Below are 12,143 nucleotides of genomic sequence, written 5' to 3' on the forward strand. Positions count from 1 at the left end.
CCTAGAAAGATACAATGACTAATGAATAAGACAGATCCTAGAATACAAGGTCAACATACAGAAATCAACTGATTTTAACATCAACAAGTTATTGGAAGATATTAGTAAGCTGTACAGTTTAATAGCACTCCCAAACCCACAAAATACTTAGGAATTTAATGAAAGACATATTTAAGTCTATACTAAAAATTACAAAACTTTGTTAAGAGAAAATCTAAAGATGATGTAAATTAAAAAAAAAAAGCCATATTCATGAATTGAAAAGTCAATATTTTTAAGATTCCAATTTTTTCCAAATCTATAGATTCAAGGCAATTGAAATAAAAAAATAGCATAGACATTGACAATCTGATTCTAAAACTTATGTAAAAGTCAAAGATCTAGAAGATGCAATCCTCAAAAAAAGGCTTGGAGACATTACACTATTTAAAGAATTACTATTAAGTGACAGTAACAGCCACTGTGGCATTGGAATACAAACAGACAAATAGATCAATGGAAATAAATAGAACATGCAGAAATAAATACTTACTTATATGGTTGAATGATGCCAATGCAGTTTAATGGGGAAAAGAAAGTCTTTTCAACAAATTGTTTGCAACTAAAGTAAGGAAAATGGTGAACCTTGATTCCCATTTCATGTCACATATAAAAATTAAAAGCTAAAACTCTAAAAGTTCTAGCTTAAGTGATAGATTAATATTACGACCTTGGGTTAGACAAAGACTTTTAAGCCATGAGACAAAGAGCTCTAAATATTAAACTAAAAAGATAGATTTGGTTCAATTAAATTTTAAAATATCTGCTTATCAGTAGATGTCATAAAGAAAATATTAAGACAAGACAGAGGTGGGAGGAATGTGTTGACAATACCTATATGTGATAAAAGATTTATATCCAGAACATACTAAATACTCTTACAAATAAATAATAAAAAGGCAAACAACACAACTACAAACAGGCCAAGGTCTTGAACAGATATATCCCAGAACTGAGATATTTCCTAGAAATGGATATTAAATACATGAAAATGTGCCCAATATCATTAGTCATCAAATTAACACTACAACTTGATAATACTTCTAACAAAATGGCTAAAATTAAAAGATGAACAACACTAAATGTTGGCAAGGTTTTGGAGCAACCAAATTCTTATGTACTGTTGATGGGAGAGAATGTAAATTAGTATGCTTCAAAAAAAATCCAGTAATTCCTTATGAAGTTAATTATATGCCTACCATATGACTCAGTGTTTCACTCATTGATATTGTAGTACTTTCCTGTTGTCGTTGGAACAAATTATCCCAAACTTAGTAGCTAAAATCAAAACAAAATTATTATCTTACCATTCTAGAGTTCAGAAGTCCAAAGTGGGTCTCACTAGGCTAAAATCAAGGTGACGACAGGTCTCTCTTCCTTTCTGGAGGCTCAAGGAGAAAATCCACTTTTGTGCCTTTTCCAGCTTTCAGGGGTTGCCCACATTTCTCGGCTTATGGACTCCTTCTACTTTCAAGGCTGGCAACATCCAGGCTGGGCTTTCTCTCACCACATCTCTCTGGCACTGACTCTCCGGCCTCCATCTTCCACATTTAAGGACGCTAGTTGATGACAGTGGGCCCACCTGGATATCCAGTGCGTTCTCCCTGTTTTAAGGTCAGCTAATGATTAGCAACATTACTTCCATCTGCTACCAGAATTCCCCTCGACATGTAACTTAACTAATTTATTCCAGGTTCTGGGGATGTGGGTATCTGAGAGGCCATTATTCTGCCTACTACAAGTATTTATCTAAAAGAAACAAAAACATATGTTCATGATACACTTGCACAAAACTGTTTAAAACAGCTTTATTCAGAATAGTACAAAACTAGAAACAACTCTGATGCTTATCACTGGGGGAATGGATAAGCAAATTGCAGTAAGTTATTAGAGTGAAAAATTGTTCAAAAATTTTAAAAAGAACGTTTAATTGATGCATTAAACAACCCCTAAAAAATTACAGTGAGCAAAAGAAGCAAGACATAAAACTAAACACTATATATTTCCACTTTTATGATACTCAAGAATAGCAAAACCAAACTATGGTGATAAAAATAAGAATACTGGTGACTTTAGGGGGCAAGATTGACTGGAAGGGGGTTCGAAGGGGAAAACTTTATGACATTTTCTCCCATTCCACAATGGGAGAAACACTTGTATGTATAAAATGAAGTCAGAGGTCTTAATGATGATCACCTGAAGAGATGGTGAAGGTTCTCCAAAGGCTCCTATGCTGGCAAACCTGATGCCAATTTGCAATTAGTGTCCCTATGATTTAGAGCCTTTTCACTACTCAGAAGTGAAATTTCTGAGATAGGTGATAGTAATACTTTATATTTTGGTCAAGACTGAGATATATATCAGTACTTACAAGATCTGTGCATTTCACTATGTATAAATTTTACTTGATAAAACAAATTTTGAAATATATTTGGAGTAATAAAGGAAAATACACCTACATTTCTATAATTAAACAAAAACCAAAAAAAGAAACAAATAGTAGTAACAAAATTATCACTGTTGCTTGTTGCTATGAACTTACAAATTTAATTTTTTAAAGTATACTCTTCAAATTTAATGTCTATGTAAATTTCTGCAACAAATTTAAACATGGAGATCCTACCTTTTTACCTTGCTGGAGTTATTTTAGAGAGTTTTAAAAAGTGTAAATCAGATTTTTTTCAGCTTTATTGAGGTATAATTGACAAATAAAGTAATCATATGTTTAAAGTGTACATGATGACTTGATGATGCACACATTGTGAAAAGATTAACACCATCAAACCAGACAAAATATTTTTAAGTTCGAAGGGGAAAACTTTATGACATTTTCTCCCATGCCACAATGGGAGAAACACTTGTATGTATAAAATGAAGTCAGAGGTCTTAACGATGATCACCTGAAGAGATGATGAAGGTTCTCCAAAGGCTCCTATGCTGGCAAACCTGATGCCAATTTGCAATTAGTGTCCCTATGATTTAGAGCCTTTTCACTACTCAGAAGTGAAATTTCTGAGATAGGTGATAGTAATACTTTATATTTTGGTCAAGACTGAGATATATATCAGTACTTACAAGATCTGTGCATTTCACTATGTATAAATTTTACTTGATAAAACAAATTTTGAAATATATTTGGAGTAATAAAGGAAAATACACCTACATTTCTATAATTAAACAAAAACCAAAAAAAGAAACAAATAGTAGTAACAAAATTATCACTGTTGCTTGTTGCTATGAACTTACAAATTTAATTTTTTTAAAGTATACTCTTCAAATTCAAATTTAATGTCTATGTAAATTTCTGCAACAAATTTAAACACGGAGATCCTACCTTTTTACCTTGCTGGAGATATTTTAGAGAGTTTTAAAAAGTGTAAATCAGATTTTTTTCAGCTTTATTGAGGTATAATTGACAAATAAAGTAATCATATGTTTAAAGTGTACATGATGACTTGATGATGCACACATTGTGGAAAGATTAACACCATCAAACCAGACAAAATATTTTTAAGTTCGAAGGGGAAAACTTTATGACATTTTCTCCCATGCCACAATGGGAGAAACACTTGTATGTATAAAATGAAGTCAGAGGTCTTAATGATGATCACCTGAAGAGATGATGAAGGTTCTCCAAAGGCTCCTATGCTGGCAAACCTGATGCCAATTTGCAATTAGTGTCCCTATGGTTTAGAGCCTTTACTGGCTTGCTTGTTCAGATCTCTCCCTTCAGGATTCAGGCTTGGGTCCCTAGGGCTAAGACGGAAGATAATCTGAATGACAGATGTACTGTTATGAATCACCCCGTGCTCACACCCCCTCACTCCCCCCCACTCCTCAGCTTCAAGAGCTTTGAACTCAGAAAAAACCAATGTGCCTGGGAGCTCTCTACTCTTTCAATATTTTACCCCCAACAGTCTCTTCAGCAGTTTGTGCAAATAAACTTCTTAGCTAAAGAGACTCTTGGTAAAACATTGAAAGAGTATCCAGCAAGGGGGTATTCCTGGAATAAACTGTCTTAGCCAGTTTACTGAGGAGTCCATGATACTAGGGTGCTGGTTAGTCAGCACTGAAGCACCTCAAGGTAGAATCTTGGAAGAAACAGATGGTTTGGGTGAAGTGAGAATTATCAAAAAAATAAAGCTTTCACAAAATTCAAGAGCAAGTATCATGCATCTAAGAGAGTGAGTCATAACAGGTATAAAGGATATGAAAGGTCTCAGGCATTCAACAGTGAATGGGCTGCTGATGCAGGATCAAAAGTGACCTGTGTGGCTCCACAGAATGGAAACACAGAGGAAGCTGTAGTATTGAATTATCAACATAAGCAAAACTAAAATATCTAAGAAATAAGGTAGAGATCAGAGGAGGAGGAAAAATGATGGTGACATTGGCTGCCAGCAATGTACTGACATGGTGTTAATCCTGGAAAGGGAGTGTTGGTACAGAGGGATGATTTATGTATTTTTTAGGGCATTTGCTTCACCTCTTTACCAATCTCAGATATAAACATCCTTCAAAACTTAGTTTAAGTTACTTCTCTGTGAGAAGTCTTTTGTGGCTGGGACTCCTAGCTAGTTTGTTATCTTGTTCTTCTATTCACTCACACATTTACTCTCTTAATGAGGCAGACAGTGATACCCAAATTCTTCTCCTAGAAGTTTGCACAGGGATATCCAAATTCTTCTCCTAGACTATAAGAAGCAACACCTGTGAACCTGACCTAGGTTCCTGAAGGTCTGTGCAATTATGGAGCAGGGCAGGACTGACCTATGAATGCAGAATGAGAAATCATCACAAAGCAAAAGGAAAATAGTACACCATGCACACAGCCATGCAGGGCTAGTGGGGAATCACTTGCAGTGCAGATAAAATTCAGGTATAAGGTTATCAGACTATTGCAAAAAGGGTCAGAACAAGTGAGCAGGAGTGAAAACTAGGAGACAATCACTACACATTTGCCTACAGCCTCTACAAGCCTAGGATTTTGTGACTCATAAACCTTTCCACAGTTATATATACAGTCATGAACCTCCTTAAAACTTGTTGAAGTGACTTCATCAATTTTGAACCGTATCATCTGGCAAGATTCCAATGGAGAAAGGGCTGAAGGGGGAATTAGACAACCACTCTTGTGTGGATTGTCAAGTGGAGACAAGGCAGCTAATGGCTGAAGATTAAAAAAATGAAACAAGACAAAAAAACGCTGTCAACCATATCCCCAAGGCATGACAGGGACAGAATTTCCTTTTTGCTCCCATCGTTTAGAAAGTTTACTCTGTGACATGAAAAAGGGACGAGGCCCTGTTTTAGCCATTTTACTGAGGGGTACGGTGGAGAGGAAGACAGATAAAGAGACACAACAATAGAGACAGAAACTGCAAAAGGTGGGTGAGAGAGAGAAAGAGAGACAGAGTGAGGAAGCTAGCGGCTTTTTGACTTTTAAGTGGTTTGGACACAGTGACCAAACTGTACAGGGTGATGGTATAAGGTGGGAGGGAGCTGTTAGCTCACCTTTCGGCTTCCAGGTTTCTATCAGCTGCTTCCCCTTCTCCCTATTCTTTGATTTGGGACAAAGGATTTCTTACTCTTAAAATAAAATGCTGTACAGTTGCCACTTTAAGACAAGACCCGTAGTCCCTGCTCTTAACCAGATTGCCCCTTAAAAGCTTCCTAAATGGCTTCTGGTTTCTGCTCAAGGATATGAGAGCATCTCTCTCACCTGGATAACTTAAAAAAAAAGTAAACAAATAACTAAAAATCTGGATAAAGTGCAAATTCACGACTTTTTTCAAATCCATTGGAGAAAGGAGGCGCAGGGCAATCAACTAGTCTCAAAGCCAAGGAGACACAGGTACCTAAGGGAGCAAAGAGATGTGAACACCTACTTACCTGGAGTAGAGGTCCCTAGGCATCAGGAAGAAGAGTTCAGTTAGACTAGATCACAATGTGGTGAGGGGCAAATGTAGCTGGCAGGAGACTGTGAAAGAAATTGAAGTTCTTCAGCACCCTCCGACAGGCTCCTTCTTCATGAACCTCATCACGCTTTCACAGAATAATTAGGAAAGAGCCCGTAAAAAGCCTTTGTTGTGGTGAAGACCCTGTGGGGGGAGAACCACAGCTTCTGCAGGAGAGGTACAGGACTCCATCTAGACCATTTCCCCTATTTTCCCTACAAAGAAAGCCTTAATTTGTGGAATGAAGGTCAACAAAACATTTTTACCCTTAGGACCTAGGTGAAAATTCACAGACTCTGGGGAAGGCAACAGGGAGAAAAAATCTGGATCCCTCAGGAGGGACAGGAATACATGGTGGGCCCACGACTAAGTGGTAGGGTTGGGGAAAAAAGCTAAAATGGTACCAGGGACAGGTGCCTGCCTAAGAATGGGGGTTAATCAGAACAACAGAGAACACTCTCCACTACTTCCCCAACATACCATGGCTCCCCCCTCTCCCCCACCCCACTGATGAGATTCCAGTAGCAAGTAACAGCCAGATACAGCTGACAGACCCAAAACAGACCCTGTCTTAGAACAGTTCAAAGGAAAGACCTAAAAGGAAAAGCAGATATTCCGGTCAAATCAGCTCCCTCGCCCCCAAACACGATCACTATAGGAATTTGATGCTTGTGGTACTCTAAGGGTAACCAAAGCAATAAAAGACCTTCAACCCAGACCAACTCCTAAATATAATACAGTCAAATTCCCACACTAAAGCCCAATCAGAGAGGAAGGCGTGCTTATTTCTAGGCATAAAACTATTTACACCAGTCTCCAGTGTCTATATAAGATGTCTGGCTTTCAACAAACTGTGATAGAAAAAGTATACAGAAAGTAGGTAAAGATACAGAAGTTATGAAGAACATTATCTAACAATTAGAGCTAATTCACATTTGTAGAACACTCTACCAAATGGCAGCAGAATACATTTTCATTACTAGGGCATTTGGAACAGTCTCCAAGATAGACCATACTGTGACCATAAAACAAACGTCAACAAAATTTAAAATAATAGAACAAAATGCCAAGTATATACTTGGATCGTAACAGAATTAAGCTAGAAATATAAATAACAAAAAATTATCTGGAAAATCCCTAAATGTTTGGAAAACAAACAACATACTTGTAATGCCCCCATTTGTCATTGAGGAAGTCTCAATGGAAATTTAAAAATATTTGACCTCAATGAAAATATAAATACCACATTTCAAAATTTGAGAGATGCAAAGAAGCAGTGCTTAGAGGGAAACTGATAGCATTAAATTCTTCCCCTCACCTAAGCTTTAGTGATATAAAACTGACATATAATATTGTGTAAGTTTAAAGTGTACAACATGATCATTTGACATATGTATATGTTGTGAAATAATTACCACTATAAGTGGTGAGAGAGGGTACCCTTGTCTTGTTCCTGATTTTAGAGGAAAATCTTTTAATCTTTCACCATTGAGTATGATGTTAGCTGTGGGCTTATCATATATGGCCTTTATTAAGTTGAGGTATGTTCCTCCTATACCCAATTTGTTGAGTTTTGTAAAATGCTTTTTTTCTCTATCTATTGAGATGATTATATGATTTTTATCTTTCATTCTGTTAATGTGGTATATCACAATTATTGATTTGTGAAATTTGAACCACCCTTGTATCCCAGGGATAAATCCCACTTGATCAAGATCCTTTTGGTGAACTGTTGAATTAGTTTTCTAGTATTTTGTTGAGAATTTTTACATCTATAATAAACAGGGATATTGGCTTGTAGTTTTCTTTTATTGTAGGGTTCTTATCTGGCTTTGGTATCCAGGTAATGCTGGCCTCATAAAATGATTTGGGGAGTGTTCTTTCCTCTCTAAGTTTTGGAAAAAATTTGAGAAGAATTAGTGTTAATTCTCCTTTAAATGTTTGGTAGAATTCTCCAGTGAAACCATATGGTTCTTAGCTTTTCTTTTGGGGGACTTTTTTAAATTACTAATCCAATATCCTTACTTGTTATTGGTCTGTTCAGACTTATTAAATTTTTTCATGATTCAGTCTTGGTAAATTATATATTCCTAGGAATTTATTCATTTCTTCTAGGTTGTCCAACTTGTTAGTATATAGTAGTATTTTATGATCTTTAGGATTTCTGTGGTATCAGTTGTAATGTCTCTTCTTTCAGTTATAATTTTATTTATCTGAGTCCTCTCTCTCTTTTTTCTGATTACTTTACCTAAAGGTTTGTCAATTTTATCTTGTCAAGGAAATAACTCTTAGTGTTATTAATCTTTTCTATTGTTTACCTATCGTCTAGTTAATTCCTTTCTGCTCTGATCTTTATTTCTTGCCTTTCGCTAACTTTGGGCTTTGGGTATATGCTTCTTTTACTAGTCCCTTGAGAAATAAAGTTGGGTTATTTATTTGAGATCTTTCTAATTTCTTAATATATGTGATTATTGTTTATTTACTGGTTGGGTCAGCTGGTAGCATCCATGGGCAAGCCAGGCTTGTTACTGGAATCTCTAGCTGGGCAAGGCCACTGTTGATGCTCTGAAGTTGGTGGCAGGGGGTTGGCAATGGCTGGGCTCTGCAATTGAGTGGACCTGCTGGCTGGGCTTTGCATTTAAGTGGGTTGCTGGTTGTATTCTGTGGTCAGGTGGGTCTACTAGTGGGGTTGTGCAGTCACCTTTGGTTGGGCAGGATAGAAGGCTGTGTTCCCTGGCAAGGTGGTACCACTGGTTGGATTCTGTGATTGGGTGGGACTCCAGGCTATGTTCTACAATTTCCCCTGGGTGGGTGAGGCCTCAGGCTGTGCTTTCTGAGGGGATGATGCTGCTGGCTAGACTCTGTGTTGAGGTCAGATAGGACTTCACGCCGTGCTGTGATCAGGCAGTGCCACAGGCTGTGATCTTCTGTTGGGTGAGGTCACTGGCCAGGTTCCTTGGTTGTGTGAGGTGTCTAGTTGTACCCCAGAGTTGGATGAGGCTGGAGACTGCTTCAAAGTTAGGCTGGGTTGCTGTCCAGGCTCCTTGGTCAGGTGATGTCACAGGCTATACAGAGCCTCACGGCTCTGAGGTTGAGGTGGGGAGTATCACTGGCTGGATCCTGATGCAGGGTGGGGTTGTAGGCAAGGCTCCAGAGCTGGGTGGTACCATCGGCTGGACTCCAAGGCTGCTCGGGGTCACTGCTCAGATTCCCTGGTTATGTGGGGCCAGAGGCTATGTTTAATAGTTAACAGGGCTGCTGGCTTGGCTTCCTGGCCACACAGGCCTTAGGATATGCTCCATGGCTGCCAGTCCATGCTTCCTGCTGGGGCAGGACTGGAGGCTACGCTTAGTATTGGAAGGGACTACAAATTTGCTCCCCTAACCGGGTAGGGACCTAGAATGGGTCCTACAGCTGATATGGTCCATCGGCTAGGGATCTAATTCAGGCAGAACTAACAGCCCAGCCCCTGGGCCAGATGGGGCTACTGACTTGTCTCTGCAGATGAGTACAGCTGCTGATTGGGATCTCTGCTTGGGCACCAGTGCAAGCAGAAACATGGTCAGCAAAGATCTGAGCACTGATGGACTGTAAGACTTACCTCTCTTCTCAGTCTCTATCTGATCCCCAGTGGCCAAGCTCTGCAGTTTCCTCTAGTGATCCCTATGAGGTGAGACCTAAACAAGCCTCCTGGCAAGTATCCTGCAACACTGTGGAAGATGGATGTCCACCTTGGGGGCTCCCTTTTCCCACTAGAGGAGCTGTAGGCCTAGGGGAGCCCTCTTGGTGCAGTAGTGTGACGGCCTGGGTGAGGGGCTTCTCTTACCTTTGTCATGCAGTCTGTCGTGGTCTCTGTTGTCCAGGAGGTATGTCAGCCTCATCATCGGGTTCTGGGATTTTCACAATGGTGTCTCATCTATGAATAGCTGCTAGCTGATTTTTTGTGAAGGGGACTGAAGTCCGGAGTGACCTATGTCACCATCATGGTGATGTCACGTCTCTAAATTTTTATATTAGAAAAAAAGAAAGGTCTCCAATCAATAACCTAAGCTTCCATCTTAAGAAACAAGAAAATGAAGAACAAAGTAAATCCAAAGCGAGAAGAAAATAACAAATATAAGAGTAAAAATTATTTACTAAAGAAAACTCATTATCATCTTAGTAGACATAGAGAGTATTTGATAAGATTCAACATAAATTCATGATACAAACTCTCAGAAAACTAAGAATAGAAGGGACTTTTCTTAAGATGATAAAGCATACCTATAAGATATCTACAGATAACATCAGACTGAATGGTGAAAGACTGAATGAATTACCCCCAAGACTGGAAACAAGACAGGATATACTCTCTCAGCACTCCAATTTGACATTGTACTGGAAGTTCTAGCCAGTACAATAACACAATGAGAAGGAATAAAAGGCAGAAAGATTAGAAAAAATGAAATAAAACTGTCTTTATTCACAGATGAATTAATATGTAAAGAATTCCAAAGAACTTATAAAAATGTCCTCAAACAAGTAAGTGTGTTAACAAGATTGCAGGACACAAGATCGATACACAAAAATCAATATTATTTCTATATACCAGCTATGAATAATTAGAATTCAAAATTAAAAAAAATAATTTAAATAACAACCCTCAAAGTGTTAGCTATACATCCAACAATGTGTTGAATTTGTATATTGAAAATACATACATTGATGAAAGGACTTTTTTTAAAGGCCTGTAGGTCAATGAAACAGAAATGGATACACACAAATATAGTCAACTGATTTTTGTCAAAAGTGCAAATGCAATTCAATGGAGAAAGACTAGTCTGCAAAAAATTATGGGAAAAATTGGACATCCATATGTAAAAATATGAATTTCAACCTATATGAAAATTAACTTAAAGTAAATTATATACCTAAATTTAACATGTAAAATTATCAAACTCCAAGAAGAAGGTTTAGAAGAAAATCTTGCATTACAGAGAGTTTTTAGATGTGACAGTAAAGGAATGATCTTCAAAAGAAAAAGATGATAAATTCTACTTTATCCAAATTTACTACTATTCTATGAAAGACAGAGTTAAAAGAATGAAAACAGAAAGCACAACTGGGAAAAAAAAAAGCATTTGAAAATTATACATCTGACAAAGCCCTTATTTCCAGAAAGCCTAAAGAAAATCCCTTGTTTCCAGAATATATAAAGAATTCTCAAAATTCAAGAATAAGAAAATAAAAGGAAAACATTTAAAAACTGTCTAAAAGATCTGAACAAATACTTCAAAAAAGAAGATATACAAATGGCATATAAGGACATGGAAAGATGTCATTAGGGAAATGCAAATTAAAACTTCACTGGGATACAACTAAACACTTAATTAGAATGGCTAAAATAAGTTTTAAAAGTACAAGTGTTGGTGAGGGTGCAGAACAACCGGTTTCCCAATACACTGCAGGTGGGAATGCAAAACAGTTTGGTAGTTTCTTATAAACTTAAAAATACATTTGCCATATGACCCAGAAATCCCACTCCTAGATATTTACTACAAAAAAATGAAAAGTTATTTTCACATGAAAATCTTTATTTGAATGTTTAATGTCAGCTTTATTCAAAATCACCAATGAAGAGAAACAACTCAGGTATCCTTTACTCAACTGGTGAATGCATAAACAAGCTGTAGTACACCCATATATGGGACAGCAGCTAAAAAGAATAAACTGTTTTTCCACACAATAATATGGATTAATCTCAAATGCACTTTATTAAGTGAAAGTAGCCACATCTCAAAGGTTACATATTTCATGAATCCATTTATAAGGTACTTTGGAAAAGGCATATCCTTGAGTACCAAAGACAGAACAATGGATGGCAGGAGTTGGAAGGTGGAGGAAGACATTGACAAACAAAGGGTAACATATGGGAATTTTCAAGGTGATGGAATATTCTGTATGGAACCATGATAGTGCATCCATGACTCCATGCATTTGTCAAAACCCATAGAAGTATATTCCACAAATATACTATATACGTATAGCATACAGTATATACTATATATAATCTTTATAGTATACATTATATACTATATATAGTATATAATCTATATATGTATATAGTATATAATCTATATACATATATAGTATATAATCTATGTATGT

Source organism: Orcinus orca, chromosome 2, assembly GCF_937001465.1.
Source record: "Orcinus orca chromosome 2, mOrcOrc1.1, whole genome shotgun sequence".
NCBI classification, from domain to species: Eukaryota; Metazoa; Chordata; class Mammalia; order Artiodactyla; family Delphinidae; genus Orcinus; species Orcinus orca.